Source organism: Alosa pseudoharengus, unplaced genomic scaffold (assembly GCF_046254945.1).
Source record: "Alosa pseudoharengus isolate Yale_2024_CS ecotype anadromous, Long Island Sound unplaced genomic scaffold, YU_APseudo_1.1 YU_APseudo_1.1_scf_34, whole genome shotgun sequence".
NCBI lineage: Eukaryota > Metazoa > Chordata > Actinopteri > Clupeiformes > Clupeidae > Alosa > Alosa pseudoharengus.
This window is the reverse complement of record NW_027468737.1, coordinates 185,570-205,040: the sequence shown is the minus strand read 5'-3', so window position 1 is coordinate 205,040 and position 19,471 is coordinate 185,570. Positions and strand designations below refer to the sequence as shown.

Here is a 19,471-nt window from a genome sequence, read left to right as displayed (position 1 = left end):
ACGCACTGAACTGCCTGACTGCAGTGTTCACTGCTGTGCATTCATGTGTCATTGTATTTTTATAGCAGTGTAGACATCAACACTGAGATCCCCTTTTTACTAGGGATCTGACACAGCTCTTCCCCCTGAAGGAGTTATGGGCGTTTGTGTCTGTAGGAGTGTCTCAGGGGAGCTGTGGCTACAGTTGGCTAATCTCTCTCTCTATCTATACAGCTGCAAGAGAATGTGGTGAAAGAGTTACTTACAACACCAATGCTGCCCTCCCTTGTTATGATGTAGGGTTACCACACGTTCTGGTTTTCCCGGGATTGTTCTCTTTTTTTAATGTCTGTCCCGGAAAATTGATAATCTTTCCCGGGACACCAAATGTCCCGTTTTTTTGGTGCAAAGGCACTTCTATTTTTTTTAGTATTCCCTAGTTTCACTTTCAATAAAACCTACGTTCCGCTCCTGCAATCCTACTATTTTTCTTAAGTTATCTTGATTGTATCCTGCTGTCGGAGGCAGGCATGCGCTTATTTGATTGGTTGTAATGCAGACCTGCGAAACGAAAGTTTACCTTAACCATCAGCATCACCTAACAACTACCGGCCGCGCGCAGCAAGCATGTCCAAGAGAGTGAGTGTGTGCGGGTAGGCAACAGATTGGAGAGGGTAGCCTACACTCGGTTCGATTTGGTTTGATAAAATGGGGCGCGAGACGGAGGAGGATATAGGCCTACAATCAAAGTCAGGGCCAGCGGCGAAGATAAAGAGATACACAGTAGGCTATACAACGCCGACAGGGTGAAAATGGGTAACTTTTCGGAGTGGGTAGGCTAACAACTTAATATTATGCATAGTATTGTTAATGTTTTATGGATTAGCCTTATATCTTATTGTTAGCTGACAATCCTTCTAATAATGTGCCTTCAACATATCCCTGTATCCGGTCAGGTTAATAAGCGTACTGGTGTTGAAAGGCAACAATCAGTTCAGCAGGCTTGTCCTACTTTTTCTGTAGGGTTGTGGAATTGCCAATCTGCAGTGAATAAAGCGGACTTCATTCCTGCTCTGGCCTCACAGTTATCTCTTCAATTGCTTGCGCTTACAGAGACGTGGATTAGGCCGGAGAATACTGCCACGCCTGCAGCGTTGTCGACCAGTTATGCTTTTTCGCATACCAGTCGTTCGTCTGGTAGAGGAGGCGGGACAGGCTTTCTCGTCTCTGATGATTGGAGGTTTACACAGTTGCTGCCTGCTCAGGTCCACAACTCGTTTGAATATCATGCCATCATGATAACTGAACCATACAAATTATACTTGGTGGTTATTTATCGCCCTCCAGGACAACTTGGGAACTTTGTGAACGAGTTGGACATTCTACTGTCTGCTATTCCAATGGATGCATGCCCATTATTAATCCTTGGCGATTTTAATATTCATTTGGATAACTCGTCTGCAATTGACTTCCTGTCCTTACTCTCCTCATTTAATATCACACGTGTCCACAGTCCTCCTACTCACAAGGCTGGTAAAGATCTTGATTTAATTCTGGTACGTAACTGTAATACAGACAACGTTTTGGTTAATCCATTACATGTATCGGATCATCACTTTATCAGATTCTCTGTGCGTCTCCTGGATAACCCAGCAGCTCCTCCTCCGATAATTTCGTTCCGGCGTAATCTCAGAAGCCTCTCAAGTGACCATTTTGCAACTTTAGTAACATCTGCTTTACCTACTCCTAGCTCATTCTTGACACTTGAGGTTAATGACGCTACAAAGACTCTCTGCTCTACACTGGCATCTTGTCTGAATGCAGCATGTCCTCTTTCCTCAAGACCTACTCGTTCTAAACCTCGCCATCCATGGCTGACGAACAGTATAGTCTCAGTACGAAAGGAACTTACAGCTGCTGAGAGGAAATGGCGTAAATCCAAAGATGGAAATTATCTTAGTAACTACCAGTCTTTGCTGTCATCCTTTTCATCCACTGTTACACTTGCAAAAAAGGCATTCTATCAAAGCAAGATTGAGAGCGCCACTGACAGTAGACAACTTTTTTCTACTTTCAAATCTCTCCTCAATCCTCCACCACCACCATCAACTACTTCACTGTCAGCAAATGACTTTGCAACATTTTTCACTGAAAAAGTTGCTAAAATAAGTGCTCAGTTTGATGCTCCTATAAGGAGGGCTTTGCCTTGTGTTAGTACGACCCCATCATTTGACTACTCTTTCTCTCCTCTTGATGAGGAAGCAGTCTCTCAATTGCTTCAGCGATGTCGTCCAACAACATGCCCATTAGATCCTGTCCCGTCCACTCTTCTACAGTCTATCTCACCCGCTGTTCTACCAGCAGTCACACATGTATTTAATGCTTCTCTCAGTTCTGGAATAGTTCCTTATTCTTTTAAACAGGCTAGGGTTACACCTCTGCTAAAGAAAAGTACACTTAATCCAACTGAGGTGAAGAACTACAGACCTGTCTCCCTTCTTCCTTTCTTGTCAAAGGTTTTGGAGAAAGTGGTCTTCAAGCAAGTTTGTGACTTTCTTCATCAGAATAATCTACTAGACCCTATGCAGTCTGGTTTCAAGAGTGGTCATTCTACTGAAACTGCTCTTCTGTCTGTGACTGAAGCATTGAGAGTAGCTAAGTCCTCTGCTCAGTCATCAGTATTAATTCTACTAGATTTATCTGCAGCCTTTGATACTGTTAACCATGACATTCTCCTATCTATACTATCTGAACTGGGAATTTCTGGAAAAGCTCTTGACTGGTTTGAATCTTACCTTAAAGCGCGTTCTTTCAACGTGTCTTGGCAGGGACAGGTATCTAAGTCTCATGCCCTCACCACAGGTGTGCCTCAGGGATCAGTATTAGGACCCTTGCTTTTCTCTATTTACACCACTTCCTTAGGTGATACCATTCGCTCCCATGGATTTGACTATCACTGTTATGCAGACGACACTCAACTTTACCTGTCTTTCCCACCTGATGACTCTAGTGTTTCCCACCGGATTTCTGCATGCCTTAAGGATATTTCAGCCTGGATGAAAGATCGGCACCTTCAGCTTAATCTCTCAAAAACAGAGTTTTTGGTGTTTCCAGCTAAAACAGCTATTCCCCAACAGATTAACATCCAGCTTGACTCAACTTCACTGACCCCAACTAGATCGGCACGAAACTTGGGCGTTGTAATTGATGACCGACTTAACTTCTCTGAGCATATAGCTTCTATTGCAAAATCATGCCGGTTTATGCTTTACAACATTAGGAAGATCAGACCTTATCTGACACAAGATTCCACACAACTTCTTGTTCAGACCATGGTCATCTCTAAGCTGGACTATTGTAATTCACTATTAGCTGGCTTACCCGCTTGTGTAACAAGATCATTACAGCTGATTCAAAATGCTGGAGCACGCCTGGTCTTCAATCAGCCAAAGAGGACACATGTAACTCCTCTCCTAGTTACTCTCCATTGGCTCCCTATAGTAGCCAGAATTAAATTTAAATCTCTCACTTTGGCCTATAGGACACTAACTAGATCTGCTCCTAGTTATTTTAATTCAATAATCAAGCCTTACATGCCCAACCGCCCACTGCGGTCTTCTGGTGAGCGTATGTTGTGTCGACCAGTCATAAAAACTGGGTCTAATTCCAGACTCTTTTCTTCAGTGGTTCCATGTTGGTGGAATGAACTGCCCAGTGCTCTCCGTTCCTGTGGTAGTTTTGGGTCGTTTAAGAGGGGTCTAAAGACATTCCTATTCAACATATACTTAGTTGTTTAAGCGCTTATGTGTTATGGTTTATATAATGTTGTTTTTATTTTAATTGGGCTGTTAATTAATTTGACATTATTGTTTATTATTGATATTCTCCTTAATGTAGTCTTAGCATGTTATTGTTTTTATATTATTGATTGAATTGACATTATTGTTTTATTATTGCCTTTCCCCTTTTTTTACATTGCTTTTTTTATTAGGCTATTGATTGAATTGATATTATTGTGTACTACAACTATTCTCCTTACTATATTTGACCTAGATTTTAATCTGTTCCCTGTTCATTTTTAAATATTATTATGTTGTTTTGTATTTATATGTCGCTTTGGACAAAGGCGTCTGCTAAATCCATAACCATAACCATAACCATCTTAAAAGAGCTGGTGAAAGGGCTTTATACAACAATTGGGTTCTATGGAACTATTTATTTGTTTCTGATTGGCCGAGAGACGTTCCATGAGTTGGAATATCCCTGGACATTTCAACTCAGACTTTGCACAGCTAATAATAAATCACTCCGCTATCCACAAGTTTCCTGGGGTGGTTGCTGGGGAAACGTTTGTGCAACATTTGTGGGCAACACTTCCGGTGGAAGTTCGCCGTACACTGCACCTGATGCCTCAGCTGTGTATTTTGCTGATCAGTTTTCAGGCTAATCGCATCGCTGTATTGTCGCGTTGTTGCTGAATAATATTATGCCTTTAAAAAGCTCGGGATGTACTTACAACCGCACAAAACTAAATTATTAGGTGAAGAAAGCATGGTTCGTGCCAGAGATGTAGCTACAGCTGCCATCCACTGCCGAGTGACGACGACGACGAGGCTTAAAGAAATTGGCTGAAAACCTGAACTTAAAACATCCCCCGAAAAGGATATGTTATGTATGTTCATCATCACTGCGCCAACTGAAGAAACCCTTTACCCAACGCTTTATTTGGGTTATGAGAAGCCACCTGAGAAGAAGCAACGAAGAGTCGTCAGGGTGAGTGTCGACCGTCAAGTCTCAGCAACAGGTAAGCTAAGCTAGCCTAGAAGGTGGCTAAATTTGGTATAGGGCGTGGGATCCGCGTTGCATTGTGGGACGTGGCGGCCATGTTGATGGCTACGCGAACGTTAAAATAACTCTGACATAACGTTGTTGAATGAAGAGACGTAGCTAGAAGTAGAGTTGAGAAAGAATAGATAGAAAAATAGATAGAAGAAATATGTTAAAATCCCGAAAAGGATCTGGAATAATCCCGAAAAGGATCTGGAATTTACCGGGACGCATTCAATAGAGAAGCCAGGTACCGGTATGTTGACAAAATCAGCATTATTAACGGCTGAGAGGGAGTACATTACGCAGTAGTCATAGGCAGTAGTCTGAGTAGCGGTAAAGGAGGCAATCAACATGGAGGAGTAATTACGTCATGACGCCCACACCCTATTGACACGGTTTTTTTTAATGCAACATTATAGGTAGCATAGAGTATACACACGGTGTTAGGCATCCTTGAGTTTTTCTGCGCTTTAAGATGTCTTACGTTATACTTGAATGGTCGTAGATAGTAAGGTTGAAAATGCTAAACGACACAGGCTACGAAGTAATGATTTACACGTTGCTATTTACGAAAGTCAACATCCAAACTTTAATCCTTAATTTAGAAATCATCAAATCATAGGTCAGTGTCCCAATTAGAATAACCTGGGCCTACTGAGTTTCAGTAGGCTATAGGGAACACAGAGATTAAAAACCTGAACTAGATCTATTCTGTACACGAATGCATAGGCCCTCATCAGTGTTGGGAGTAATGCATTAAAAAAGTAATGTAATTACAGTAATGCATTGCTTTTTTCTGTAATGCAGTAATGTAAGGCATTACCAATACAATTTCAGTAATATTTTACTCGGTACAATTCTCAGTAACTGAAGTTACTTTGCTTTTTAATCCAAAATTGAGAAATGTTCAATTGGCACCAGAGAAGATTATCCAATAATTAAAAAAGTCTATGCTGGTCCTGGAATTTGATTGCCTTGTTTAGATGACTGTAGAAAGGGAATTTGAGTTATCTCTGCCATTCATGCAACAGATCTGACATGGTTAGGCTATACTTCTCATTTCAAGCAGTGAGAATAAATAAAATGTTGCTTTTACAACAGAGATCATAGCCATTATTCTCAAAACTATTTGAATTAAGTCTACACCACTGTAAGTGGAAGGAAAGGCAACCAGCAATGATGAGAACCATTTAAAGTCATCATACAATTTCACTATCGCTATATTTTACTATATTAAGTTGTGAGTGACCTTTGGCCTTTGGGGCCTACATTGTTCCATGAGCCATAACTGCAACCATTATATTGTTCTTTTGTTAGCCTTAAGCCTAGCTCAGTCATTATGCCATACCACATCACCTCCTGCCGTGTAATGAGCTGCATTGAACACATGAAGAAATCCATATTTCCTGTTATTTTGGTGAAAGTAATGTAAACGTAGTGTAATGCCTTACAATTCAAAGACAGTAATATTGTAATGTAACAAATTACTTTGAGATGACAGTAACAAGTTATAAATATTGCATTACGCTTTTGAAGTAACTTTCCCAACACTGGCCCTCATCCAATTCTATCCATCTTTAATATGACTCCATCTTATTATTACCTGCAGACCCAGCTGTGTTGGTGTTCCAGCAGACTCAGGCCTTCAAGGATGCCCAACCACAGTGGATGGATACAGCTGTGGAGGAACATACCTACTCTAAAAGTCAAACCTGCCCAAGATCTCACTAGATTCATCTAATGGAGTTGTCTCCAGCTCTGCTCCTACCTACTTGGATGCCCTCATACAGGCATAATGCTATCTCCCGACCGTTGCACTCCTCAAACAAATGACGCTCTGCCACCGGTATGTTCAGGCCAATCCAAACTTTTTTCATCTGTTGTTCCTTGTTGGTGGAATGCACTACCAGTTCCTACTAGAGCAGGGACATCCATCTCCATCTTCAAAAAACTCCTGAAGACCCAGCTCTTCAGAGAACATCTCCTTTCTTACAGCTAGTCTTGCTGATCCTAGCACCTACCACCTGACTAGAACTGACACTTGACTGTTTAAAAACAGCACTCACTGATGCACTTATTCCTATTGTAGGCCTACTCTACCTTTTAAAAAAATGTCCTAGAATTGTTGAGAGAATTGCTTTAAAAAGCTTAAACTGTTTACCATGTTAGTCGCTTTTGGCTAAAAATGTGTCAGCCAAACGTAATGTAATGTAATGACACACTCTTGTCTCCTGTCTACAAGGTTTTGCAACAGTCAGGTCAGTAACACACTAAAAGCATTGGATAGAGGTCCATGCTGTGCATAACAAAGACCTCATTCCATGGCTGCCCCGTGACACAAAAAAATATACTATACCACAGGTTTTTCTGCAACATTTCGCTGATGTAGATGTGTATTTTTGTATATTATGTTGATATGTGCCTATATGTATATTGTTGGCTCTATTGTATAGTATGTGCCTATATTACTATTTGTCTACTGAATGTAAAAGTTACTATTACATGTCTATTTGTTACTACTACTGTACATGTATATTTGAATGTAGCTAACCTACCAAAGTCAAATTCCTTGTGTAGCGTACTGTAAGTAAACTTGGCCAATAAAACTGAATCTGATTCTGCTTGCAAAAGACTGTAACACATTTAAAACATGCAGCAAACGCCATTTTGCTTTCAAACAACACAACATGTAGTCAAATCACTGTTTGCTTCCAATCAATCATTACACACTGCACAACAACATGCTAAACACTGTTCTCAAAATGAGGAGATTCAGCCTTCATTTTTGCTATGTCTGTGAGATTTACTTTTTATTTTTATAACTGCATTCATTCTTTCCAAGATGTAACTGCCATTGACATGTGACCTACAGACAAGACACATTTCATAGCACTACAACATGCCATTTTTTATTGAAATAGATCTACAGTTTTTGTTCTGTTTTCTTCACCAAATATCGCAATACAGTACTTTCTCTAAATCTGTCTAGATCCATACCTCCAAATAGCAACACAGAACAGACATGGTATCTCTTATGGATAACAGGTGTATCAGAGATTCAGACTTATTCACAGGTGGTAGAGATGTATTGCATAGTTTCCTTTTGTTTAGCACATGGAAACCAATAGGGTTTGGGGTCTTTGAATGACAGCTGTGTTAACTGTTTTGTGAAAGGGTGTGATAAAACGTATGAACCCAATAAAAACGTGTGACACACTTCCAAGAGATGACTTCTGCTGTTCAAAGGTGTTAATGAAGACCAAGTGGATTCCAATTTCTTTAAGCAGGTCAAAGCATATGAGGAAAAAATTTAATTTGTAATGCTGAATAGGTCAAAGTTCGAGGGAAAATGTAATTTGTAATGCTGAATAGGTCAAAGTTCGAGGGAAAATGTAATTTGTAATGCTGAATAGGTCAAAGTTCGAGGGAAAATGTAATTTGTAATGCTGAATAGGTCAAAGTTCGAGGAAAATTGTAATTTGTAATGCTGAATAGGTCAAAGTTCGAGGGAAATTGTAATTTGTAATGCTGAATAGGTCAAAGTTCGAGGGAAATTGTAATTTGTAATGCTGAATAGGTCAAAGTTCGAGGGAAAATTGTAATTTGTAATGCTGAATAGGTCAAAGTTCGAGTTAATGTAAGTGCAGAAACCGTAAACTCTTCTAAAACACGTTCTTGTTCAAGGCTAGTTTGTAAGTACTGAAAGACTGTGAGCTATGTAGCATGACGTTAAATGGTTGTTTGAACTACGTAGCATATTATGTGCAATTGTTGCTTATATAAATAGTGTGGGAAGGGAAGCATCTCCTAAATAGATGCAGCAGAACCATAGACAGTGAAAGAAAGAGCAGAACAGATAGCTATAATCTCTTCTAGCACGATGCTAATCGTTGCATCCTGTTTGTGTACACGCAGTTTCATTAAGTAAAGGCATGGTAAGAAAACGGGAAGACATGGGCATATTTTGATTTTCTGTTTATTTCCCGTCTTACAAAAATGGAATTTAATTGAAGAAAACGTTAAAATACAGTCAGCTTCCTTTCTAGAGCTAGCTGCTAGTTGGGTAGGTTGGGAGCTTGAGACATTAGCTTAAAGCTAGCAAGAGACTGCCACCTCATCATCTGAGAAATGAAAACAAACGTCCCCTTGTTACAGTAGACTTTTCGGCGTTTATAAACCTGACACGTTTATACATTTTCATCATGTTACTCTCGTTAGTATTATCATTACTGATACTGACCTTAGGCTACACAGTATTGCTGCTGCATGACTAAACAGGAGCTTTTTAGGTTCGTTATTACCATCGTAAGACACGGAGTCAACAAAGTACGCAAAAATGCTGCCATACGTTATCCTATGCAATTTTTTAACTTAGTCGTCCCATCCAGTAATTGTGGAGGGCAACGGTATATTTATCTTGCCGTTTTTTTTTACTCAGCGATGTTGTGTTCCTACAGTGTAGTGAATGACAGGCGGCGATTTTTTACATCGATCTCGTATTAACCGGAAACGAAGCCCACAATCGCGCAAAGCATCACGGGGCGGTGGAAACTTGTGGATACAATGCGAACATTGCGAAGCTCTCCACTATTTCAAGCAATGGGTTACTCCTTAGCAAAACCATAACGAAACAGTGCTTCACCACATCTGTGGATTAAGCCACACAGTCAACTCAATGTAAGTAAGATAAACGAGGATGCTCTCAGCATTGCCAGCATTGTGTATAATATGATTGTCACTTGGAGGAGACTTGTAGATTACTAACATTAGCATAATTAGCTAACCGCTGCTAACGTGCTAGCATCGTCACGTCAGGCTGTGCACAGTAGTGTAACATTTATTCACCATAAATTAAGTTGAGTGGTTCTGCAATGTAGACTATGTTTCCGTTTTTTTGCAGTATAATGTCCCTTACATGACATGGCCCAGTGTCCTTGTAACATGCATGCAGCAAACCTACCTAGATATGAATGTGATTTCAGCCCGACTTAAACATTTCTTTCAAGAAGACACTAACGAGGGATCTGGAATGTTGGTTACCTAGCAACCAAGACGCTGTCTATTGAAAAGGGAACTATTTTTTGATGCGTAAGAACGATGTCTAAATTAAATTTTTTAAACAATAACGGGATGTTTTCAGATTATTTAGTTTGTGGTAGAATTGTTGTATAAAAGCAATATAGCACTCGTGATCATGGGATTGGTCATGGATATTCCCACGGCTGTTGTTGCCTGCGCCACTCGGCCTCCGGCCTCGTGGCTACGGCCGAACAACACCCGTGGGAATATCCATGACCAACCCCACTCTCACTCGTGCTATATTGCTTAATTATAGACCCTTTCAAGAGAGTTCCATTATCAGCTTCATAGTTGGCCCCACAAGGCTTCCGTTTTAACATTCCATATGTTATCTAAATGCAGAGGAAGTAGATTGGAAACCAAATAGAATGTTCAAGCATTGTTTTTGTTTTTATTGTTGAAAGGTAGAACCGTTTAGACTCGGCAACCTTAAAGTGACAATGAATGCACCATTTATAGTTAAACAGTATAATATTTGCGGCATTTGTTAATAAATTATTATTTAAAACCAGTAATAGGCCTAGTATAATTAAAGGCTTTTAACATTAATCAAAATCATAACTTTTTTTTTTTGGGGGGGGGGGAATGAATGTCCCGGATTTTCACAAATCAAATGTGGCAACCCTAGATAGTGGTCATCACTACAGATACCTTAAGAGGTGTATCTAATGAATAAATCAAGTGAGTATGAATGTGTGTGTGTGCCCTTGGACGCATGAACCAGTGCTTTTGGTGTTTGATTGGCTGCCCCAGACTGTAGGTACAGGAGGAAGGAGAGTAGTGTGGGCTGAAGCCCTCAGACTACTGCTGCTATTTTGGTCTGAACCTACTCGAGCATCAGTGTGTGTGCAACAGCTTCAACAGAGTAAACAGCCCATTGCCCATTTATCAGACTAAGATTTTGTAGGTGAAAGCCACGTCTGGCACCGAAGTCTGATAAACCGGAATTTCAAGACATGTGACATGTTGCTGGAAGGAATAAGTACTATTTATGGTATCAATAACTCACATTTTGAGCTCTATTTTCCTAGTGAGTGTTAGAGTGGAGGGGGTGATATTGTCTGTACTTTGTGTGATCTGGAAGTCTAGGATCCAGTTCCACAGGGAGGAGCAGATGTTCAAATCACATGATGAGCCTGGGTGGCACTGGTGTTCAAATCACAAAGCTTCACGATGAGCCTGGATGACATTGGTGTTCAAATCACAAAGCTTCACGATGAGCCTGGATGACATTGGTGTTCAAATCACAAAGCTTCATGATGAGTCTGGGTGGCACTGGTGTTCAAATCACAAAGCTTCAGGATGAGCCTGGGTGGCACTATGGTGTTCAAATCACAAAGCTTCATGATGATCCTGGGTGGCACTATGGTGTTGAAAACAGAGCTGTGGTTGATGAACGGTATCCAAACGTAGATGTTGTGGTAAGAGGTGCAGCAGTGTCCAGAGTATATGCTGCTTCAGCATCTGTGGACCTGTTTGGTCTGTAGTCAAATGAGGCCACCTCCTCTCCCAGTGTTTCCCATACAGTACACTGACTTATTTGTGGCGGCCCACCACATTATCAACACTGACCACCACACAATGATTTTCCATGTTGTACTATTCAAATTGGATGGAATTTGTTCATTGTAGAGCTATGTACACCTTTGCGCAGTCTCTCCTTGTCTTTCAACAAACCTACATGCACGTTTAAAGAAAACATTAACAATCCTGCAAGTGTTGGCATAGAAGTCGACTGGCTAAATTGTGCTTAAATCTGCATCATAACCATGCTGCGCTAATTTGTTAAAAGCTGTTAAGTTAATTCTGCAAACCTACCACCACAAATAGAATTCAATTCTGTGGGAAACACTGACTCCTAACACTTATAAAAACCTAACACACTTACCATTTACTTAGTGCAATTTGGCTATGTGAGGATGCTCTTTATAGACTTTAGCTCTGCATTTAATACAATAATTCCTGGGAGACTTGTCACCAAACTCACCAATTATGGACTTCCTGACCAACCGACCTCAAACTGTAAGAATAGGCCCACACATCTCTTCCCAACTCACACTCAGCACCAGCTCCCCCCGGGCTGTGTGTGGAGTCCCCTGTTCTAGTCTCTGACAAAAGTCTTGTCACCCCTTTAGAAACTTTGGTTTTTAAGCAAAATACACACACTTTTGGAGTTTTTTGAGAAAACAAACCAGGTCAATTTCAATAGCTCAACACAACTGAATTGGTTTCCCCAAATTCAACACAAAATATCACCAAAATGCTGCGGGAAGTGAATACTGTCAAACTGACATGGTCAACGGTCTTGGCACCCTTCACAAAAAATGTCTCTTGCACTGATAAAAGCACAATTTTCATTGTTAAAATCCAGTGTTAAGGTTGTGGGTAGCCAGACGTCAGCTGTGAAAGCATTCCTGAGAAATATCAGTCCATTTCTAATGGACAGTAGACTCAAGTTTACTCACTTTACATTTGATTGGTTTCTATGGACAGTATGATGTTTTCTCCAAGGATGTCCAAATAATGACTGTACCTACCCCTTTATATGCAGCTGATTATCAGTGCCAGAGGAAGCAAAATAGGCCGAGAGCATCACCTGGCCATGGCCATGCTTCACTTTAAACATGGTGCACCTTTCAGGGTATTCTTCAATCTTCATCCTCCAGACATACTACTGTTCAACAAGCATAAACAAAACAGAATACTGAACCAAAACCATATAAATTAGTGTCAATACGGTTTGGCAGTTAATTCTATGGAGCAACAGAACAAAACTAGAACTTTTTGGGCCTCCTGACCAGTGGTTATGTCTGGAGGATGAAGAATGAAGAATATACTATACAGTAGTTAATGTGATAATACTGTACATCCTTACACACCTTCACTGCATTACACATATAAAGCAATGGAGAACAATTCACCATTCAAACTGCTTTACAATCATCATTTGGTCATAGTGCATTATTTTCATCTAAAAACCCCTAACAGCAAACCTCCAGTCAGTGCCAAAGAACTCTCCATGCAGTGTTTGTCATCTAAGCTGACCCACACCATGAAGAAATCAAAAGTCAACATAGCAAGTAGTACAAATATATGGAATATAAATATTATTCATGTGACTGATCAGTGGAGTATTCCAAGTCTGTGTTTTAGTGACAAACCTGGGTAAGTTAACTCGGAATAAGTGGTAAACCTCCTACAACAAGAGCCCTATGGCATTGTTTTGTTAGGAGAATGAAGCCCATACAGCACTACTATTAGGAGGTTTACCACTTACTCTGAGTTAACTTACCCAGGTTTGGCACTAAAAAACATACTCGGAAAACCCCCCAGAACAAAACTCTGCACTCTCTGCACTTTGATCCTGATGATAACTCCAACAGGAACTTTTGTCATGTGGTTTCTCAGAATGAAACTCAACCTGTTCACTTTGACCCTCGTAAAATACGCTGTAAAACTCCAACTGGGCAAAACAACAAACTCCATGCAGGCAGCTCATGGGGAATTCCATGCAGGTACATGTGGTGTTTTGATGGAAGGAATCAGGACATTACTGCATGAGACAGTGTGTGGGTTTGGGGCGCTGGGGATTCCAGGGATATGGAGGACAGGCTGGGAATTAATTTATAGGAGGAGAACAGCAACACACCCTTTTCTGAGGTATGTGTGTATGTGTTTGTGAGCAGGGTGTTCCTGATAAAAGAACCATAAAGATGTAATGTAATGTAGTGTAATGTAATGTAATGTAAACAACCTGCCACATCAATTATACAGTATATTTACACAACTCTATGCTCTTTGGTCCATTTACTCTGGAACAGTCATGCTCGTGTCCTGCCCCCACTGCTCTTCTGACTGTACACCAACAACTACACGTCTAGGGGAGCAGATGGTTTCATGGCTGAAATGTAACGTTTTCACACGCTTATCAGTCTCATCTGAGAAAGTCACAAGGTTTCATATCGGCAGGATGTAGAATGGTTGATCCTCTAATCTGATGTATTCAAAACAACATGAAGCTGAGAACACTAAACATTGACAGCAAAGGTTTTCTGAGCCTCTGGGCACTGCACCTTCACAATATTTAACAGTCAACTATCATACTCAACTACAGTATACTCAACAGTCAACTATCATACTCATCACTACAGATACCTTAAGAGGTGTATCTAATGAATAAATCAAGTGAGTATGAATGTGTGTGTGTGCCCTTGGACGCATGAACCAGTGCTTTTGGTGTTTGATTGGCTGCCCCAGACTGTAGGTACAGGAGGAAGGAGAGTAGTGTGGGCTGAAGCCCTCAGACTACTGCTGCTATTTTGGTCTGAACCTACTCGAGCATCAGTGTGTGTGCAACAGCTTCAACAGAGTAAACAGCCCATTGCCCATTTATCAGACTAAGATTTTGTAGGTGAAAGCCACGTCTGGCACCGAAGTCTGATAAACCGGAATTTCAAGACATGTGACATGTTGCTGGAAGGAATAAGTACTATTTATGGTATCAATAACTCACATTTTGAGCTCTATTTTCCTAGTGAGTGTTAGAGTGGAGGGGGTGATATTGTCTGTACTTTGTGTGATCTGGAAGTCTAGGATCCAGTTCCACAGGGAGGAGCAGATGTTCAAATCACATGATGAGCCTGGGTGGCACTGGTGTTCAAATCACAAAGCTTCACGATGAGCCTGGATGACATTGGTGTTCAAATCACAAAGCTTCACGATGAGCCTGGATGACATTGGTGTTCAAATCACAAAGCTTCATGATGAGCCTGGGTGGCACTGGTGTTCAAATCACAAAGCTTCAGGATGAGCCTGGGTGGCACTGGTGTTCAAATCACAAAGCTTCATGATGAGTCTGGGTGGCACTGGTGTTCAAATCACAAAGCTTCATGATGAGTCTGGGTGGCACTGGTGTTCAAATCACAAAGCTTCAGGATGAGCCTGGGTGGCACTATGGTGTTCAAATCACAAAGCTTCATGATGATCCTGGGTGGCACTATGGTGTTCAAATCACAAAGCTTCATGATGATCCTGGGTGGCACTATGGTGTTGAAAACAGAGCTGTGGTTGATGAACGGTATCCAAACGTAGATGTTGTGGTAAGAGGTGCAGCAGTGTCCAGAGTATATGCTGCTTCAGCATCTGTGGACCTGTTTGGTTTGTAGTCAAATGAGGCCACCTCCTCTCCCAGTGTTTCCCATACAGTACACTGACTTATTTGTGGCGGCCCACCACATTATCAACACTGACCACCACACAATGATTTTCCATGTTGTACTATTCAAATTGGATGGAATTTGTTCATTGTAGAGCTATGTACACCTTTGCGCAGTCTCTCCTTGTCTTTCAACAAACCTACATGCACGTTTAAAGAAAACATTAACAATCCTGCAAGTGTTGGCATAGAAGTCGACTGGCTAAATTGTGCTTAAATCTGCATCATAACCATGCTGCGCTAATTTGTTAAAAGCTGTTAAGTTAATTCTGCAAACCTACCACCACAAATAGAATTCAATTCTGTGGGAAACACTGACTCCTAACACTTATAAAAACCTAACACACTTACCATTTACTTAGTGCAATTTGGCTATGTGAGGATGCTCTTTATAGACTTTAGCTCTGCATTTAATACAATAATTCCTGGGAGACTGGGAGTCCATTTCTCATTGGATGCATTGGAGTAATGTAATGTAGTGTAATGTAATGTAATGTAAACAACCTGCCACATCAATTATACAGTATATTTACACAACTCTATGCTCTTTGGTCCATTTACTCTGGAACAGTCATGCTCGTGTCCTGCCCCCACTGCTCTTCTGACTGTACACCAACAACTACACGTCTAGGGGAGCAGATGGTTTCATGGCTGAAATGTAACGTTTTCACACGCTTATCAGTCTCATCTGAGAAAGTCACAAGGTTTCATATCGGCAGGATGTAGAATGGTTGATCCTCTAATCTGATGTATTCAAAACAACATGAAGCTGAGAACACTAAACATTGACAGCAAAGGTTTTCTGAGCCTCTGGGCACTGCACCTTCACAATATTTAACAGTCAACTATCATACTCAACTACAGTATACTCAACAGTCAACTATCATACTCAACTATACTCAAGTCAACTATCATACTCAACTATACTCAAGTCAACTCAACTATCATACTCAACTATACTCAAGTCAACTATCATACTCAACTATGCTCAACAGTCAACTGTTATACTCAACTATACTCAAGTCAACTATCATACTCAACTATGCTCAACAGTCAACTGTTATACTCAACTATATTCAATTAAGCCATATTTAACATGTAAATCTTTAGATTTCTGGGATTTAATCTCCCAAAACCACATCAACCCAACTTCAAAAAAGCAAAACAGAGGATGCACTTCCTGCATCTGAGTATTTAGCTGACATGACTAACCACAAACTAACCACTGTGTTCCTTCATCAGCAAAACACTGTTCCTGAGAGCACTATAAACTTGTACTCCCCAACACTCCCAAAACTTGACAACTCAACTTGTTATCCTCAATAGCTTAAACAGATGTGTGTGCTTCTGAGTAAGTTCATTATGTCACAACCTCTGTTTTATTATGACTCTGCAGGGCTGAGCGTTCTGTCTGGATTTGACCAGCAAAGAACAAGGTTATCAGCCTTATTTGAGGTCACAATGGTTCATATCGGCTGATCCTCTAATCTAATGTATTCAAAATAACATGAAGCTGAGAACATTAATATTGACAGCAAAGGATTTGGGAGCCTCTTGGCACTGCACCGTCACTATTAATGTCAACTATTATACTCAACTTTTTTGACATATCAACTCGACATAAACACCGAGTTCAAAAAGGCAAAACAGAGGATGTACTCTCGCATATGAGAAAGTTCACAGTTCCTCTAAATATAGCTGACATCAGGACAAACTGACCACTGCGTTCCTTCATCAGTAAAAACACTGTTCCTAAGAACACTTCAAACTTGTACTGTACTCCCCAACACTCCCTTGCAACCCAACATAAACGCCCTCCTCAAATAGCCTAAACAGATGTGTGTGCTTCTGAGTAAGTTCACTCTGTTGCAAGAGATGTTTTATTATGACTCTGCAGGGCTGTCTGGATTGTTCTGGATTGCTCTGAGTGTTCTGTCTGGATTTGACGAGCCAAGAACTATAACACAAGAAGACTGCAACAGACAGCCAGGACTGCTGGAGAAACTGGTGGGCTGTGAGAGTTCAGAATGCTGAGAAGATTCATGGGTACCCACTCCCCCCCACCACCACCATCACACAACTTGTACATCTCACTAGAAAACATACAGGGATCATCGATCATCACAAAATACACAGCAGCTGACATGTTATTTGTGCTAAATCTTGGTTATTTTAACTTTTATACATTTTATCTTTATGTTACATGTTGTTGATACTGTGCAAATATTCTACAATGTAATTCCTCTAATGGCTACCCTGCTGTGCTCCTTTTAATAAAAGTGTGTCTTCGCAGTTTTGAGTTTCGCTATCTGCATTTCATTATGTCCATTCAGTGAGCCTAACATCAGGGCCAGTCTGGTCTGAGATATAGAAGTTGATACTTTGAACTTTATATACTGTAGCTTTTTTTTTGAAGGAAAAAATAAATCAGACTATGGCTGGATTGACACTTATATCCTGGATGGCATAATCTCCATCAAGGGCTAGTGGATGATTATAATAAACTCTGATTTTGGATTTGAACATTCTCATACGCATAGTTTTACTACAAACTGTACTGTATTATAGAGTCACTTTGATCAAGAGAAAATGAATATGTAATATTGGCAAAATATTTATAGTTTAACAGATAGCGTGAGTGTTTATACAACATGACCGTTGGACCATCTGTGCCATTTGAGGCCACAGATTATATGATGTCTATTCCAATAAAAGCTTTATCTGATTTTGTTACTTTTAAAAAGAAAAAGCAATCAGCACACCAGACACATAGATATACTGACATGTTAATGCACTACATTTAAAGTGGCTTTACATAAGGATTGTGGAACATTGTTGGTTACATGTTACAAATAAAGAAAGTGCTACAGTGCTTTAACTCCACAGTACATGCAAGGAACAGGCCACTACATAGACTTGACCAACATGAACTTTTGTCATGTGGTTTCTCAGAATAAAACTCAACCTGTTCACTTTGACCCTCATAAAATACGCTGTAAAACTCCAACTGGGCAAAACAACAAACTCCATGCAGGCAGCTCATGGGGATTTCCATGCAGGTACATGTGGTGTATTGATGGAAGGAATCAGGACAGGCCACCATATAGACTTGATGATGAACAGGCCACCATATAGACTTGCTGATGAACAGGCCACCATATAGACTTGATGATGAACAGGCCACCATATAGACTTGATGAACAGGCCACCATATGGACTTGATGATGAACAGGCCACCATATAGACTTGATGAACAGGCCACCATATGGACTTGATGATGAACAGGCCACCATATAGACTTGATGATGAACAGGCCACCATATAGACTTGATGAACAGGCCACCATATAGACTTGATGAACAGGCCACCATATGGACTTGATGATGAACAGGCCACCATATAGACTTGATGATGAACAGGCCACCATATAGACTTGATGATGAACAGGCCACCATATAGACTTGATGATGAACAGGCCACCATGAGATATGCACGCATCAGCTCCTTCAGGTCACAGTGGTCAGTCGGTCCAGGATGAGAACAGGCCATCCTGCAATACTGTCTGGTTCATAACCAGCTGGAGAGAAAGTGGATGAGATCATACTGGTTTATCGGACTGGTTTAATTCACAGTGATGTTTGCATATAGCAACTTGATAATAACATGCTCTCTTTTCTTGTAGGAAAATAGCTTGTTCCCATCAAAAGCCAGAGATCCCTGCTGTTCCACAGGATGTAATATGCAGGTTATTATGTGTCCCTATCAGACAGACTGAGTTGCATAACAGTAGGCTACTCACCATCACTTTAATGAATATGGCCACAGATCACATAACTGCTGCCATCTCAATACAGCTTTCAACTTGTTCCTAGTAAGAAACAAACATTATTTTGAGAAAAGCAATAAAAAATATGGGTAGAAATGGAAATAAGCTTTAATGAATAACTACCTCTGATGTTACAATGTGATCTGATAATAAGGTCTGTCCCCAAACATACTGTATGTCTGAAAAATAAATAAATGCAAACAAGATTGAAGAATTAAAATAGACTACTGAAAAGATATGTGTGTGTGTGTGGAGAAAATGTTAAGAAAAAGAAATATCTGAGCAATTGTATTTATCAGTATTCTTGAAAATGGCAACTATGATAACAGTACGCCTAAATGATAAAAAAAATATGACCACTCTTACCTGGTGGGGCTGTTGGTTTGAGTTTTCTCGTCCTCTTTCGTAATATAAAGAGGCTAACCAGAACCCCACATATAAGGACTATAACAACAACTACACTGACTACAATGGCAACAGTGATTTTTTTTTCAGCACATTCAGTGTCAGAAGATGTTGATCCTTTTCTCAAGACATCAAGT

The 19,471-nt window shown here is 40.4% G+C and overlaps 1 protein-coding gene across 3 annotated transcripts in view; it reads right to left on the bottom strand.

The window, feature by feature from the left end:
• Window positions 1-19,471, bottom strand: part of LOC143101384 (tumor necrosis factor receptor superfamily member 14-like) — a 147,428-nt gene that overhangs the window by 88,096 nt on the left and 39,861 nt on the right. The gene's annotated exons all lie outside the window — the stretch shown is intronic.